At 44.4% G+C, this 17384-nt stretch overlaps 1 protein-coding gene and 1 pseudogene across 1 annotated transcript in view; both read right to left on the reverse strand.

Annotated features, from left to right (window-relative positions):
* Positions 1-17384, reverse strand: part of SUGCT (succinyl-CoA:glutarate-CoA transferase) — a 3154468-nt gene that overhangs the window by 61030 nt on the left and 3076054 nt on the right. The window lies entirely within an intron of this gene.
* Positions 10040-10617, reverse strand: LOC146823155 (glutathione S-transferase P 1 pseudogene; annotated as a pseudogene).

Here is a 17384-nt window from a genome sequence, read left to right on the forward strand (position 1 = left end):
GACATGCATTGACAGCACTGTGGTGCATCCGCACAGTGCACGTCAACAGTTGTCACGCTTGTAAAGATGGCCAGGTTGGATTTAACTAACCATTCCAGGCCCAGGCCCTGCGCCCAATCACCCAATTGTTCATGGACAGCCAATCGTACAGCACACACAGAACCCCTGTGGGTGGCTAACCCCGATTACTAGCAAAACCCCCATGGTCGCACAACAAACCCACAGACACCCACCCAAATTTATTTTTTTGTTTTTGTCCAGGGGATCTAATCAACCAGTATGTTTAATGTGCTGTTTAGTACCCCAGTACTCTCTTGGTAATCCTTTGGAAGAACAGTGAGTCTGCAGCAATGCAATTTGTTTTCTCACTTTGACGCCCAGGGATCCCCCACAAGGTACTCACTAATTAATAGTACTGCATCACTAGATATAAATACATTTTGAACAGAATTTTTCTATAACGGTAAAACAAACATTTTACACCAAATCTCAAAAAGCACGCTTTCGGGGTAAAGATATAGCATTCTGCCCAATTCTGTGTAATTCTGTTCAGCCATATTGGCTATAGCATAGTCTAAAGTTCCTGATGAAAACTGCATGGGGTAAACGCATTTTGAGACCCTCCTCTTCCTCGGCCCACACTCTATGGATCACCCTGAAACTTCCCAGGAAGGAGGTGAGTAAGCTCAACCGCTTTTTTCGTGGAACCTTTCATGAAGATATGTCAACCTGCGCAAAAGTTATTAGCAAACCAAAGCATCAGTTTCCTGTAAAAACTCGGTCCTTACACAATGGAGATAGATACATAGATAGATAGACAGACAGACAGACAGACAGACAGACAGACAGACAGACAGACAGACAGACAGACAGACAGACAGACATCAGATAGATAGATAGATAGATAGATAGATAGATAGATAGATAGATAGATAGATAGATAGATAGATAGATAGATAGATAGATAGATAGATAGATAGATAGATAGTATTTCACAGAAAAGAGGTCTTGGTTGTGAATTTTTTCCTGTAATTCACAGTGTAGAATTAATTGACTGAATATTTAGCTTCCCTAAAAAAATAATGGATGGTTAACTCAACATTGCATCTTGCAATTCAGTGCTGATAACATAAAACACTTTCACATAGATAATGCTGCTCTCAGAGCATTAACCTTCACACCTGACAAGTTCACCCTTGCAGGCCCAACCATTTTTCAAGAATCTAACAATGAATACTCCCCAGTTTGTGAAAATAAACACTGTAAACAGTGAACCCTGTCTTGAAAATGTTACACTGTGCACATTACACTTTATTTACTTTCTTTATATCTGTCTTCCTAGACCTACTCAACAGTGTCAATGTACTACAAAAGTAAAACAAATTACAGCACAGGTTCTTAATTTCTTTACAAAGTGCTTTGCATTGAAAACTAAACAGTAAAATAAACCATTGCATAAAACACATTGTTAAATATTAACACATTATCCCTAACAAGAAAAACATTTATCAAAATATTAGCAGACTTATCCGCAGTCTCAGACAAACAATGCATACCAAAAGGATTAAATAATATAATAGAAAAATATATAACAAGTAGCATGTGTGATATGGTCCTATATTACCATATCGCTGCTCAGTTGACATTTATAAACCACTCAGCCAGCTAACTCTTGGCTTATAAATGTCACCATAACAGCTCAATAGCAATACAGGCCAACAACAAAAATTCAACTACATCGCTCCTTCCTGGAAAGTTTTTCACTGATCAGTCAACCGGGGAAAAGTAAATGGGGTTATCACAGAACATTGATTTCCCATGTTAATTCCCATGGGAAACTCCGCTCTCTGATATGAAAAAAACAACTGAATGGAATTGCACCACATCTGATAAAAAGTTGGTCCAATACTTAGAAAGCATGCTATTTTTGATTTGGTCTAAATCCGTTCTGTTGTTTTCAAGCAATTTGCGTTTAGAGAGGTGAGCTTGAAGGGCTTAAAATTTGGATATATCTGGACAGTTCCTGGGAGACTTTCGCGGGTGTCACGTGATACTGAAGACTCAAGAAAAGTGCCTTTTGATTGGCTGAGGGAGCTTTTTCTCTTGTAAGCTGTTTGCATACAGTAAGATTGGTACTAGTTCCACAGTACTGAATGATCTGATTAGGGGTGGGTGTTAAACTCCACTCCGCCGGCAGAGTTTTCCCATTCCACACTCTACTTGTAGTGCGGAGTTCAGCAAAAACTCCACCACCACAAAATTTACCAGCGGGTCGGCACCCACTCTCAGTTTTTAATAACATTTGTTGAAATGCTTTTTGTTAAAAATGCTGTTGCTAACGCACCCAGGAACAACATCAAAGCATACAAATTTTCTGAAGAACAATGTGTGCATACATTTTACTCACCCACCTGATATATATTCTATTTGTGAGAGGGACACAGAGCGCCAGTAAACCACCAGCAAGCACTGCCCGATGGCTGTCATGTTACCAGACCCTGGGGGCTTTTGTGCAACCAATGAGCAACGTTCAAAGAAGGCAATGATCCAATGAAAAGAAGCCAAGAGATTTCTGCCCAATAACTACCTCTCAGCTCAGAAAAAGAGTAGCGAATTATTAATGGATCACAATGAGCTCTGTCCAATGAAATCTGCAAAACTCAGGCATCGGCGTAATGAATGAAGTTCAATAGAAAAGTCCTTAACCAATGGCATCCTTGCAGTAATGGTGCAGTGTTAAGCCAAAGAGAAATCAGCAAATATGGCATTTCCAAAGTGTACTTTGAGAGACAACCCTGAAATGCAAACGCGCCTGCGTACATTGAAAAATGTAATGCCAGTCACATTTTTTAGGAGGCTGGTTGTAACTTTCGCATGGGAATCAAGTGGACGGAGGAGTCTATTAGGGAACTCATTATTGGTGTGGTGAGGGAAAAGTCTGGACGCTGTAGTGTGGGTGAAGCCTAGATGCCATTGGACTAGTCAAGGCCCACGATGTTGTAGCTGTGCAGTACTTGTCCTAGGAAAGTTTGATGCAACGGAGGGTACAGCATCCTCTTTGTTTCCAGAAGAGGAAATGATTCTGGGCTTTAGTCATCATTTGCCAAAGTCCACATGAATCGTAACTTAGATGTGGTCTTGTTTTCGCCTTCTCCCTACTTCGTCGTCCACTTCCTCGACACACATACTCTCATGCGCTGTAGAATGCACACAACAAGAGCACGAGCGAAGCTGGTGTGCGACCTAAGATCGGGTTATATAGAGCCACATGCATCAACGAAAATACCGGTCGCAAAGGGGCAGATTCGACCGGTATTTTTGCATTTGGGATGCATCATCCCAAATCCAAAAATCACAATTTAAGGAATCGCTAAATTTGTGATTACTTAAATTGCAATTGCATTTAAGGAATCGGAAATTGCAATTCCTTAAATGCAATGCATGAACCAAAAAATAATTGCGAGTTCGCAATTATGAAACGCAAATTACCATCAAATCCAAGTTGATGGTAATTTGTGAGAACTTAGAAAAATGCACAAAAGTGCATTTTTCTAAGTTCCATGTTGCACACATACATGCATGGGGCATGTGTGTGCGTGTGTGTGCAACATGTGATAACAATGCAATTTCAGGGGTGCAACAGGGTGTCCTTTTGGCACCCTTGTATCCTTGTAATTGCATGCGCAATTTGCGAGTACCTATTTGGTACTTGCAAACTGCACATGCAATTCCCATTCATTCCTATGGGTCTCTAGGCCCATAAAAATGAATGGGACGCCATTTTTTTGCGATTGCTACATGCATAGGTAATTACGATTCCATAATTGCTATTCCTTAAAAATCACAATTAAGAAATCGCAATTGCTCATTTTGATGTGTGTGCACCATAGTAACTTATGGGTACGTGCACTGCATGAATTTGAACATCCTTTCTTACTTGCTGCTCCCATTAGTGCCAGTGGGCCCGGATTACCCTCAAAATTAGACTAGGGAACCGGGAGCTCCTGCAAAAGCGGTTCAAGAGCCAAGCTTACCGACACCTGGCCTTGATGCATGCCAATCTGGAGAGGATAATGAAGAGGATAAAGAATGGGCAGTTAATTTTTGCGCCTTATACACAGCCTATATTACTGCATTGTGGTTACCGTTGGTTAAATGAGTGAACATGGACTCCTACAATTCCATTTAAGAAAGAGTATCCATGGCAGACCCAATCTATGCCTAGGTTTGTTTTTTAATACTGTTGTGAAATACCCCTCACGAGTGCGGTATGTGAATGCTGTTGACGCACAGTGCAGGAAGCTTCAGCTGTGTGAATATGAGTGGCAAGGCTTAGTCTTATTGGTCCCTTGTGCCATCTCGTACCACCTAATAATGCTCTGCACTTTCATATTTGCATTGGTAATTATTACAGAAAGATATATAGTCTGTCAATTAGACATTTCATTTGTGAGTGGGTGGTACTCTATGGGTGGCCGGAACTTCATGGAATCTCACAGAGCTTTCAAAGAACTCTGCGGAATTACACAGAGTTCAACTCCGCAAGCTCCACCCACCCCTTTCAATCAATCAGGTCGTATTCATAGAGCACGTCTTGTCACCCCAGAGGGTATCCAGGCCTTTACTGCTAGTTTCATTTGAACAACCAAGTCTTGAGTCCCTTCATGAAGGCGGTCAGCGATGGTGTAGTGCAGAGGTGAGGTGAGAGAAGTAGCATCCTATGTGTGGATCTCTGTGAGTGCGAGGTGTCGAGGTTTTTGTTTGGCTGGTGTAAGTGCAGGCAGTGATTTATGTAGGCAATGTAGGCAGGTCCTTGGTTATGGAAGGCTTTGTAGGCATAGGTCAGGATTTTGAAAAGGCATTTCTTCTTGACTGAGAGCCACTGGAAGTCCTTCAAGTGCTGGGTAATGTGGGTTCTCTTGGGCAGATTGAGGATCAGTCTGGCCACTGCATTCTGTATCAGCTGTAGTCTCTGAATGAGTTTGGTGGTGGTGCCGGCATAGAGTGTGTTGCCATAGTTTAGTCGGCTGGTGACGAGGGCCTGTGTTACTGTTTTCTTGGTGTTGGTGGGGAACCACTTGAAAATCTTTTGGAGCATGCGTGGAAGCAGGCCGAGGAGACAAGGTTGACTTGATGCTTTCTGAAAGGTTTGCTGTTGAGGATGATGCCGAGGTTGTGGGCGTGGTTTTTTGGAGTGGGGATGGGCAAAGTTCCAACAGCCAGTAGGAGTTGTTCCATAGGGTGGTGTGCTTGCCAAAGATGGGGACTTAGATCTGATTAGCAAGCTGCAACTCAGATAAAAATGTTGTAGGCCCCATTAAAGGACTCAGGGACTTGATCTCCGTGTCCTAGAATTTTTAAAAAGGAATAAGAGTCAGTTTAGGAACACCCGAGCTGTGCTCTGTATACTGTTATACTCCTGTAGGACCCAGGGCTCTCCTTCCTGTGAGGTACTGCAGTACAAACTAAATTAAAACAGTAAATGAATAAATTAAATTTTAGTTGCGCGCCTGTGGGATCGGTGCCTAAAGAGGATTGGATGCAGGGCCTGGTGGGAGGTCATGCCTTGCAGCCCAATCCTCTGCTGTGCATGCCCTTGGGGGTTGAGTGCAAGTCAGCCATATGCAACAGGGGTTTGGCTGTCTGCGGTGGGGTGGTTAGCAGTGTCAGGCCTAAGGTCATGTGCAGTGGTGTTTGGCTGTCCATTAGGGGTTGTCTTCCCATGGAGGGTTGGATGTCTGTGGAACTGTGGCCACTGGGCATGGCTAAAGGCCACACACAGTGGTGGATAGGCTGCACATGGAAGGATAGGCACTCATGGGGGCTTCGATGCCCTTGCAGGATTCAGATGGGTTTATGCGAGGGATTGTGCACAGATTTTGGCCGGAGGGGCTAATCCCCTGCTCCACACTGCCAAGGGTTGTCCACAATGGGGATGGCCGACCCACAGAGGGTTGGATGCAGTGGGTGTGTTGATCAGGTTTGGTGAACCTCTGCTGGGCATGGCTGAAAGCACTGCACCATGGAGAATTGGCAACTTGTGGGGTGGAATGAATTAATTAATAATTTGTATTTGCATAATTACTTAAAATCATTCCAAAGTTGCAGTACATTATCAAAATTATGGTAAAATACATGTCTCACACCATTATAATACATATGTCTGATCTTATATAAAAAAATAAAAGTACTATTTAAACAATGGTGACTGACCATTTCCAAAATGTAGGTTTTGTTCTAAAATGTATTGGTTTTAAAATTACATATTAGAAAAAGTCCCTGTTCCTTTTCTGTTCATGAGAAAGAGTCACTTACTCCATTGAGGGTCTTGTGAGAGCCATGCAGTTCTTTCCTGGAAGGGGCTCTCCACTCTTCCTCACCTTCTCTTGCTACTGGAGGCTCGACCGTTGCAACCGCACAATTTTCCTCTGTGCTGTTTTCAATTAGGACCCTTCGTGTCATATTCATAAATTTGGCCAGGTCCAAGGGCTCCGTGCTGGACTGGAGCAGTGCCACTGCATCAGCGCATTTTCTGATCCCATGCCATAAGAATATTGGTTTTAAGAGTGTACGTTGATGTTGCAGTAATGGGGGCAGCAGCATAGTAGGTGTACCAACGGATCTGCCCTATAGTTGCACAGCCTGCATCTGGCTACGTTGCTCAGCGATTTCCACCCTGGGTTCATTTCTTTTATTGGCAGGGGGACTAGGCGTGCCCATTGAATTTCTTTCAAGCACTTCCTTCCTTGGGGGTTGTTCATATATGGCTGAATTTTGTGTGACTCATATGCTTTAGTTAAGCTGACCAACCCTCTAATGGCCTTCAGTCTTGCTATATCTTCACTCCTTGATATCTGGGTGGTGTGATTATTTAGTGCCCTCTTTATTGCAGGGTAGTTTAGTACTTTTTGGGACCAGGATGCAGTGGATAAGCCCAGCTCAACCACTGTCTCCAGACAGTACTTCTGCCATGGGTTCGATGCCCCCTCAAATATAGTTCTCAATCCCTCCTAGGGCGTTTCGTGTATACTTGGGGAGCCTAAAGCCTTTTGTAACCCTGGCACTGGGCTTTTTCCATCATCTTTTCCATCTTTGGGAATGCATGTGATGCGTACCCAGCAACAGCGAGGAGTTTAGATTTTGTTACTCTCATAATAGGTTTTGTGGTAGGGTTGTGTAGTTTACCTTGAAGTTTGCACAGAGCGTAAATGGTGGCTTGTATTTTGGCTTGCGTCTTGGCCTGGTGCAAGGTTGCCTTACCTTTGTCGTTCAGCCATGCTCCTAGGTAGTAGTATGCTCTTTCTGTGGCTATGTTGTTATTGCCCAGTCTCCACTTTAAGCATGTTTTCCTCAGATAATTACCTAACACCACGACTTTCGTTTTGCTGGGGTTGGCCACAAACTCGTTTTCCTGTTTGTAGCTGTTTAATGCATTTAACCCTCTTTGCAAACCTACTCTGGTGTGATCGAGGATCATCAGCACACTGGAGTATGTTTAGTCATTGTTGTCCGGTTTTTGGGATTTTCAAGCTTGCTCCTTACATAGCTTTCCCCAAGAGTGCTGTGTAAAGGTTGAAGAGTGTAGGTGCTAAAACACAGCCCTGCTTTAGGCCTCATCATTTGGCAACTTGTGTGTGACCGTATCCCCGCCAGTTTGATTCTCACCCAAGTGTTGGTGTACAGTGACATAATTGCATTCAGTAGTTTACCGGGGAACTTCCAGCTGGACAGTTTATGCCATAGCTTGCTTCGGTTTACCCCGTCGAAGGCTGCCAAATAGTCTACAAAGCATGCAAATACAGGCAATTTTTACTGGAGTTTGCCTTTAGTGCCAGGAACGAGAGAGCCATAATGTTGTCTATAGTGGAACAGCCTCTTCGGAATCCAGTCTGGTAGAAAGGTAGTGTTTCTTTGTCCTCGATCCAGGCTGTTAGTTCCTGTAGCAAAGTACTGGCATATGCTTTACATTCGACATCTTACAAGGCAATGAGTCTATAGTTTTTTGGGTCGCTTTTTGCTCCCTTCTTGTGTATTGGCTGCAATAGCAAGCCGCGCCAGGCGTCTGGCACGTCTCCCAAGACTCTGCATTCCATGTACAGAGGTGATAACATCTCCACCCATCCATTGGGGTCCTGCTTGAACAATCCGCCCGGTAGGCCATTTGGACCAGGGGCTCTGTCCCTTTGTATCCTTTTTGTGACCTTTATAATTTCTTTCGGGTCCTGGGCTTGGCCCACCTCATCTGTCTGGTCTTCTTCCTCCACTTCGCGCCTTCTGATATAGGTGACCTGCTGACATTTTGGCCTCCTGATTTCATTGCATATATTTCTGCTGTATGGTCCAACCAGGCTGCGGCTTTGACTGCGTTCCGCCTGTCCGTTTTTGTGTTTTCCATCTTGGCTATATACTCCCAGAATTGCTTCTGTTTGTTTGGTTTGCATAAATCAAATAGTTTGATCCATTCCTTCTCCATCGTCTGGCATTTTTCATTCCATATTAAATGTTTGTGGGCTTCTTTATAAACTCTCTCTGCCACCGGGAAGCCGCTATTTTGATTTGCCCGTCTGGCCTGTCTGAGGGTGCGGGTGCTGTTTGTTCAGCTTTTTGTTGTATTTCCTGATTCGTTCTTGTTGCCCAATTGATTTGAGGGCTGTATTCCTTGCCCCTTTCAGTAGGACTGCACGTAGTTCTTCGGTCCAGGTGGCCCAACTTCGGATGGCTGGAGAGAGAAGCTTACTATGTCCCTTCTCTGCTAATCACAGTTTCCAAGATTCCAAATTCGAGACCGTGAAGTGGTTCCATCTGATCCTCTTCACCAATTTGTGCTCCTCCCACCCACGTGTGTTACTTATGGGCACTAATTCTTCACGGCAATCGCACTGGAGAATAAATTCTGCAACTAGCATTGCGTGGTCACTTGTATCATGTTGGTGTATCTGGAAGTCCAGAATTCTGTTCCACCTATTTTTGCTGATGAAGGTATAATCATTTGTGGTTTGATTGTTGAAGGTCAGGCAGTTTGAAGCACTGGGGCTATGTTGCTCAGTCCAGGCCTGAACTGAGATTAGACCATACGACCTTAGAAAGTTAGTGAATTCTGTTTCCACCGGTGAGCCTTGACCATTGTCTAGACTCGTGTGGTGGGGATTGAAGTCCCCAGTAATAATCAAGTCCAAATGGGTGAATTCACAGAGTACTTCCTCTAGGGTTGCGATAATCTGTTTGGTGTTTGCCAATTTTGGAGATCCGTTATGGTTAGGGCATACATTGAAGATTAAGAGTTCTTTTCTGGATTTACCATCCCATAGACCGTTTATCACAATACACTGTGCCGTGTCCCTTGGATTCCAAATCTCTTTAGTTGAGACCTTTACTGCATGTTTGACGTAGATTGAGAGGCCACCCGAGGGCCTACCGTGACCATGTAGTTTCCTAGCTGGTACGTGGATACCAGCAAAGCCTTGCAAGTGGATGTCCTCAATGGCCCATGTTTCCTGCAGGCAGATAATGTCCCCCTCCTGGATCATTTCCATTTCATAAACGCTATTTCTTGTGCTTAAGATTCCTGCCAGGTTCCATGGTATGAGCCACAGGCTTGTCGTGTGGTCTCTATTTGCCTAACCCTCAAAACATTTTTGTAATGGAATTCGACGTATGCCTTATTTTGTGCTTTAGGGCTGAAGTGACCTCCGTGCAGTGTGATGGCTTTGCTGGGTGCCATTCTTGTCAGGGGTCTGTGTCAGCCTCCGTCTCCTGTGTTCCTTTCAAGTACTTTCCTCTCAATGTGACCCTTTTTTTTACTAACTACAATTGTTTAGTTGTGGAAGCTGGACGGCGTGTCTACAGAGTGGGTCGCTTTTAAGAAGCTCTGTGTCTTTGAACCATTTCTATGTTTTTTTGGACAATTCTTTTTTATTTTTAGTATCCTCCGATGAAGTCAGAGGTTAATCAGATCCTTCCATCGAATGAAGCAGACGGTCACAGCTTCCTAATGAGGCATTTGAGGAGGTGGCCGATAGCACATTGTTTAACGGTTCAACTACAGCTTCCTGGTGGGGTGGAAGAGGGGGTTCTTATGATCACTCGACTGCAGGTAGGCCTTGAGCTTGGGATGAGATTCCATCTTTCCTTGAAGGCTTTCAGATGGGGTAAGCTATTCAGGCAATCCAGGGCAAAGATCAGGTGACTTTGGAGAAGGTCCAGAAGATTGTAATCTGCAAAGGATACAGTGCTGCCAACGAGGAATACAGATGCATTCTGCGAGAGAAGAAGCTCAAAAGGCCTCAGCTGATTGGGCAGATCTTCCATGTACTTCTCTTTGCCAGTGTCCCATTCATGGAAAAAGAATTTGGCAAACTTCTGTTGCAGGTCCTCCAACACATTGTTGGACATGTCAATGAGCTCAGCTTCCTTGCTGTTCTTCCCGTAGAGATCATGTTTGCGCCCCAGATAACCCAGGAAAGCATTGGCTGTCTTCTTGATCTCAACCTTTCCACCAAACCAGTCTTCAATGGGTACTTTGTCCTCCTTCCATTCGCAACCTTGGTCTGCCAGCAGGAACCGCATGCACTCTGTCCGGCCACGGACGTCGAAGTAGGTGATGGGATACTGTGCCATTGTGGGCCTCGGCTCTCCGGTCTGTCCAGTCCCTGCAATCTGAGAGTGGAGTGCAGCCCTCAGGGTCTGTGCCAGACTTTATCTGTCCTGGGAGCTGCTGAGTCATGCAGAGAGAGAGGAAGGGAGCAGGAGGGGGGCAGCAGGAGAGGGAAGGAGGGTGATTGGAAGAGAGAGGGACCCAGAAGGAGAGAGGGAGGAGTACTGGGAGAGAGAGCCAGGAGGAGGGAGAGAGGGAAGGGTACTGTGACAGGGACCCAGGAGGAGGGAGGGCAACCGTTTCTATATTGCTCGGTTAAGCCACCCTCTTGTGTGACTAGCACATTTGGGTATTTTTCGTCTTTTAATTCCCGGACCACTATGCCCCATTTTGTAAAACTGTTCTTTTCTCTTAGAATCATGTCAGCTTGGGTAGATCACTTCCATGTTGTTAGTGTGTTTTCGATGGTAGGTTGCTGCTTATTCACCTCAAATTGTATACTGACGAGGTCTTTGCTTGTTATTTGTGCTAACGAGGGGATGTGATGAAGCAACTTCAGAATATTTCCCCTATTGAGGGTGTCTGTCTTTCCACTTGACATGTATTGGGGGCAAAACGTGACTTTCTGTGAAGGTAGTATATGAACCATGTGGTTTTCTTCAGTGTTTGACTGTGCTCCTGAGGCTCTGTTCTCTATTGCATGTACTAGGGTTTGCTCAGTTGGTGTTCCATTTCTGTCAGACCCTGCCCTCTCTATGGTCATTTCCTTTCATTCCATCAGATCTTCATGCGACGCCTGACAGGCAGCGTATATGCCCTGAAGTCTTGCTTGTCTCGGGCTTCCTCTTCCACCGCGAGTTTGGGCATGTAAATGGGTTTCAAACTGCTCCCAGATGCCCCTTGAATTGGTCCTGGCTCTGTGCCATTGTGGGTTTGAACAGGGGTTGAATTCCTACATACTCTTTCATCCTCAGATGGTGTTGGAACATGCATTTGTGTGTTCCTCGTCGAGGGTCTTCTCTGTTTTTCAAAAATCGGAAAGAGCTTCCTGCTTGGAGATATTTCATCCGTGGGGGTTGCCTTCCCTATCATGGGTGGGTGCTCCCAGATCCTTTGTGCTTGAGTTTGCCTATATGTTTTTGACTCTTCTTTGTTTTGTTTTTTCTTGCGTCTGGTCAGGGGCTTGCTAACCTCAGTAGCGGGGGTGGCGGACCATGGACTATTGGAGCACCTGGTCCCGGGAACTCTTCCGATGTAACCACCCATTGACTCTGGCCGTAATACTCCATTGTAGCAAGTTGTGAGCATTCTTGGGGTTCAAGTTGGCAGTGAAGGCAATGCTGGGACTGCTAGTTCTGTTTTCCCTGTACGTTATTGCCTTGCACGGACTCTGTTGGGGTTTGGCTATTGCTAGGGCCACCTCTGGGCTGGCTTCTTGCATCAGGGTTATTGAGCTAGATTGTGTCCCGTGCACCTCTGGGCTTTCTGCCATGGCTGTAGTTTCCAGCATACAGTTCATTGAAAACAAAACATTCACATTAATGGGACATAATATAGACGGATGACTCAAAAAAGTTCGAATGTTATTTAATCACATCGAACATGTTACATTCTTTCAAATAGAATCAAAAGGATTTTTAAGCAACAATTTGAAAAAGTAAAACATGTGCCCAAGGGAAGGATGGGGGGTGAGTGAAATAGTGCAGAATTTGGAAAGGAAGTAAACAGAGTGGTAAACGTTACTGAATTACACTCAAATTAGACGGCATATTTGAGTCAATGCCGTATTTCGAACACAGATTCAATCATAATCACAATATTTACAATTCGGAATAATGCCATATAGAAACAATCACAGTGCAAAATGTACTGTTGACGATATTGGCCAAAGATGTTGAGTCGACGTTTCGACCCCTTGAGTGTTGTAGGTATTGGATGTAACCTTACGAAGTGGGGTCTTCATCAGGACTGGGATAGACAACGAGGGAGGGTGGGCACCTGAAGAAACAAAAGTTTAAATGAGTAGGGACTCATCAATCTTTTATTTAGGGGAGCTAAAATATATTAAATACTCAACAAGAGTTACCATGTCCGTTGGAGGACAGGCCTCTAAGACGTCCGCAGGTCGTCAGAGAGAGAGGGAATCAAAACTCCTCGGTGGTAACTGAAAGGCGTGGAGAGTGGTGGACACCTAAAATATAATAAGGTGAGTCAAAATGGTGAACCAGACTAGTTAGTTCAATGAATGGTCGCTCCCAAAGTTTAGCGGGAAATAATTTACCATCGACCACAGCTCGTGGGGGTTAAGTCTTGAGGTTAATGGAAAAGCATTGCCTGGAGATCAATCCAGGTGTTGTGGATGGTCGAACTGCTGGAGTCAAATCACTGCTAGTTCACCAAAGGAAAGAATCTAAACAGAGAAAAAGACAAATCGGTTGGTGTGAGAGGGGGAGGACCTGCTAATGGAAAAGTGCTGGAGAAATCACTATTGTAGGGAGCTATATTATAGGACTTGTCGTTCTTGTAAGTGAGTCCCGTAGGATCACGTGGACAGTGGAATTGATATAAGAGCATGGCTGGTGCTCGGAAGTACATAAATTACAAAGGGAGAGGAAGTGTCGGGAGCCGACACGGCATGTCAAATAATACATGCGGAGAAAAATATACCATAATAGGCAGAGCAGGGTGTCTCAGACAAAGTACAAAAACCAAGGAGCCAGCATTAAAGTTGGAGATACCTTACCCTACGTCTCAGCGTCTACTGCATCAATGATTGGGAAGTGCTTGCCCAGGGCGCATCATTAAATAGGGAGACGCGCGGTGAACGCGTGGTCTCCGTTAACGTGCTGGCGCTAGATGCCGGTTTTGCAACCGTAATGAAGAAAAGACTATGGTCGGTAGCGTCACGGAGTAGACAGCGTATTGGAAAGTTGCAGACACGGAAGAAATGTAACGCGTGAGTTTAAACAGAACAACTAAAAGGTGTTGATTACCCAACCTGGAACATTGTGATTTGTATAAATAATGTATAACAATCCGGTTAAACAATTTTCAGTACAAAATCAGAGAACGACAAAACATTACATGATGATAATCCTGTTGGGAAGAAAACACGTATCCATATGCAAAGTGTCCACACAATCAAAGTGTTTAGCAGCACTTAAGCACGATAAATATGTAAGCATTATAGTGTATAATAATGTGTCTACTAAATGGTGGCCAGCAGCTACTGGCACAACCAACCCAACTCATAGAACAAAATATGTTTGTCATATGTAAACCTGTGGTTAGAGAGAGAAGTAACCGATGGGCTCCTCATATTAGTGGTAGACATAATGACTCATATCCCTCGGGAGAGGAGAGAAACAGATATATCGAAACCAGATATAGCTCACATTAATTAAACACGGAGGACTGCTAATTGGGCGTTACTGCCATCAAGTTCATTAAGCCCATTAGCCACCGTGTCCATCATAGACATCCATTTGGATTCTCTCACATTGAGGATGGCTGTTAGATTACCGCCTCTGGGGCCCAGCTTGACCTTCTCGAGAACCAGCCATTTGAGATCATCTGGTTTATGATTTTTTGAGATACAGTGTTCAACGAGGGGGGCTCCCGCCACGTTGCACCGGATTCTGCTATGGTGCTGCAGAATTCTAGCTTTCACCTTTTGTTGTGTCTGCCCAATGTAGAGTAAATCGCAGGGGCAACTGATGCAATAAATCACATTGGAGGAGTTACAGTTCGTAAAAGAACTGAGAGTTATCGTGTGTCCTCTATAGGTAAAGTTCTTCGTCGAGTCAGTGGAATCACAGGCCTTACAGTGGCCACACTTAAAGTGTCCGATCACTGGTGGTAGACTCCAAAGTTCTTGGATGGTCTGTGTTGTTGCTGTTTCAAGAAACGAGTGGACTACATAGTCCTTCACATTCCTCGCTTTCTTGAAGGAGTGCATCGGCGGGTTCGGTTGGTTGATGTCATCAGCTACTAATTTCCAATGTTTGTTGATCACTTTCTTAATTTCATTACTCCGTGTTGAGAACGTAGTGACACAAATCAGTCTCTGCAATGCTGTATCTTGTTTAGCCTTAGGTGTTAGGAGGGTTTCACGGGGATTGAACCATGCCCTCTTACGAGCCTTCTTAACCAATCTCCTGGGGTATCCCCTTGATAGTAGACGATTGCTCAGGTCCTCAGATTCCACAAGGTAATCTTCCTTTTTGGTACAATTTCTGCGGATCCTCAAAAACTGTCCAAAAGGTAAGTTATCCCTAAGACCACGTGGGTGCTGGCTACTGTATCTAAGTAGGGAGTTACGTTCTGTGGGTTTCCGATACAACGTTGTGTGCAATTTATTGTCCTCACAATAGATTTTGATGTCCAGGAAGGCAAGTTCTTTGGCATCCGAGTGTATCATGAACTGGATGTTGTCATTGCGTAAATTGAGCCATTCATGGAAAACTGCCAGTTCCGTGGCATCACCATTCCAAATCAGGAGAATATCGTCGATGTAGCGTCTCCATAAATTGATCTTGCCAGAAAAAGGATTGTTGCTGAAGATAAATTGACGTTCAAAGTGATCCATGAAGATTATTGCTAGATCTGGAGCAAAGGCAGCTCCCATGGCAACACCTTTAGTTTGAAAGTAGAATTCTCCTTGGAAGATAAAAATTTTTTTTTGCATAGCAATAGTCAAGAGTTGAATTATAAACTCTGTTGGAACTCTCAAAGGTGCTGGTCTAGTATTAAGGACTTCGGTCATCACCTCCAGTGCCGGTATCTGGGGAATGCTGGTATACAGGGACACGATGTCGCAGGTCACCAGTAGCTGTGTATTGGGATCGAAGGGTAGTTGGTCGACCAGGTTGATCGTCTGCATCGTATCCCTAAGGTAGGCCTCAGTTTCCTCTGCCAGTGGTTTCAGGAAGAAATCGACATATTTACATAATGGTTCCAGTAGGGAGCCGCATCCCGATACACTCGGATGCCAAAGAACTTGCCTTCCTGGACATCAAAATCTATTGTGAGGACAATAAATTGCACACAACGTTGTATCGGAAACCCACAGAACGTAACTCCCTACTTAGATACAGTAGCCACCACCCACGTGGTCTTAGGGATAACTTACCTTTTGGACAGTTTTTGAGGATCCGCAGAAATTGTACCAAAAAGGAAGATTACCTTGTGGAATCTGAGGACCTGAGCAATCGTCTACTATCAAGGGGATACCCCAGGAGATTGGTTAAGAAGGCTCGTAAGAGGGCATGGTTCAATCCCCGTGAAACCCTCCTAACACCTAAGGCTAAACAAGATACAGCATTGCAGAGACTGATTTGTGTCACTACGTTCTCAACACGGAGTAATGAAATTAAGAAAGTGATCAACAAACATTGGAAATTAGTAGCTGATGACATCAACCAACCGAACCCGCCGATGCACTCCTTCAAGAAAGCGAGGAATGTGAAGGACTATGTAGTCCACTCGTTTCTTGAAACAGCAACAACACAGACCATCCAAGAACTTTGGAGTCTACCACCAGTGATCGGACACTTTAAGTGTGGCCACTGTAAGGCCTGTGATTCCACTGACTCGACGAAGAACTTTACCTATAGAGGACACACGATAACTCTCAGTTCTTTTACGAACTGTAACTCCTCCAATGTGATTTATTGCATCAGTTGCCCCTGCGATTTACTCTACATTGGGCAGACACAACAAAAGGTGAAAGCTAGAATTCTGCAGCACCATAGCAGAATCCGGTGCAACGTGGCGGGAGCCCCCCTCGTTGAACACTGTATCTCAAAAAATCATAAACCAGATGATCTCAAATGGCTGGTTCTCGAGAAGGTCAAGCTGGGCCCCAGAGGCGGTAATCTAACAGCCATCCTCAATGTGAGAGAATCCAAATGGATGTCTATGATGGACACGGTGGCTAATGGGCTTAATGAACTTGATGGCAGTAACGCCCAATTAGCAGTCCTCCGTGTTTAATTAATGTGAGCTATATCTGGTTTCGATATATCTGTTTCTCTCCTCTCCTGAGGGATATGAGTCATTATGTCTACCACTAATATGAGGAGCCCATCGGTTACTTCTCTCTCTCACCACAGGTTTACATATAACAAACATATTTTGTTCTATGAGTTGGGTTGGTTGTGCCAGTAGCTGCTGGCCACCATTTAGTAGACACATTATTATACACTATAATGCTTACATATTTATCGTGCTTAAGTGCTGCTAAACACTTTGATTGTGTGGACACTTTGCATATGGATACGTGTTTTCTTCCCAACAGGATTATCATCATGTAATGTTTTGTCGTTCTCTGATTTTGTACTGAAAATTGTTTAACCGGATTGTTATACATTATTTATACAAATCACAATGTTCCAGGTTGGGTAATCAACACCTTTTAGTTGTTCTGTTTAAACTCACGCGTTACATTTCTTCCGTGTCTGCAACTTTCCAATACGCTGTCTACTCCGTGACGCTACCGACCATAGTCTTTTCTTCATTACGGTTGCAAAACCGGCATTTAGCGCCAGCACGTTAACGGAGACCACGCGTTCACCGCGCGTCTCCCTATTTAATGATGCGCCCTGGGCAAGCACTTCCCAATCATTGATGCAGTAGACGCTGAGACGTAGGGTAAGGTATCTCCAACTTTAATGCTGGCTCCTTGGTTTTTGTACTTTGTCTGAGACACCCTGCTCTGCCTATTATGGTATATTTTTCTCCGCATGTATTATTTGACATGCCGTGTCGGCTCCCGACACTTCCTCTCCCT

The sequence above is a fragment of the Triturus cristatus genome, chromosome 5_2 (assembly GCF_964204655.1).
Source record: "Triturus cristatus chromosome 5_2, aTriCri1.1, whole genome shotgun sequence".
NCBI lineage: Eukaryota > Metazoa > Chordata > Amphibia > Caudata > Salamandridae > Triturus > Triturus cristatus.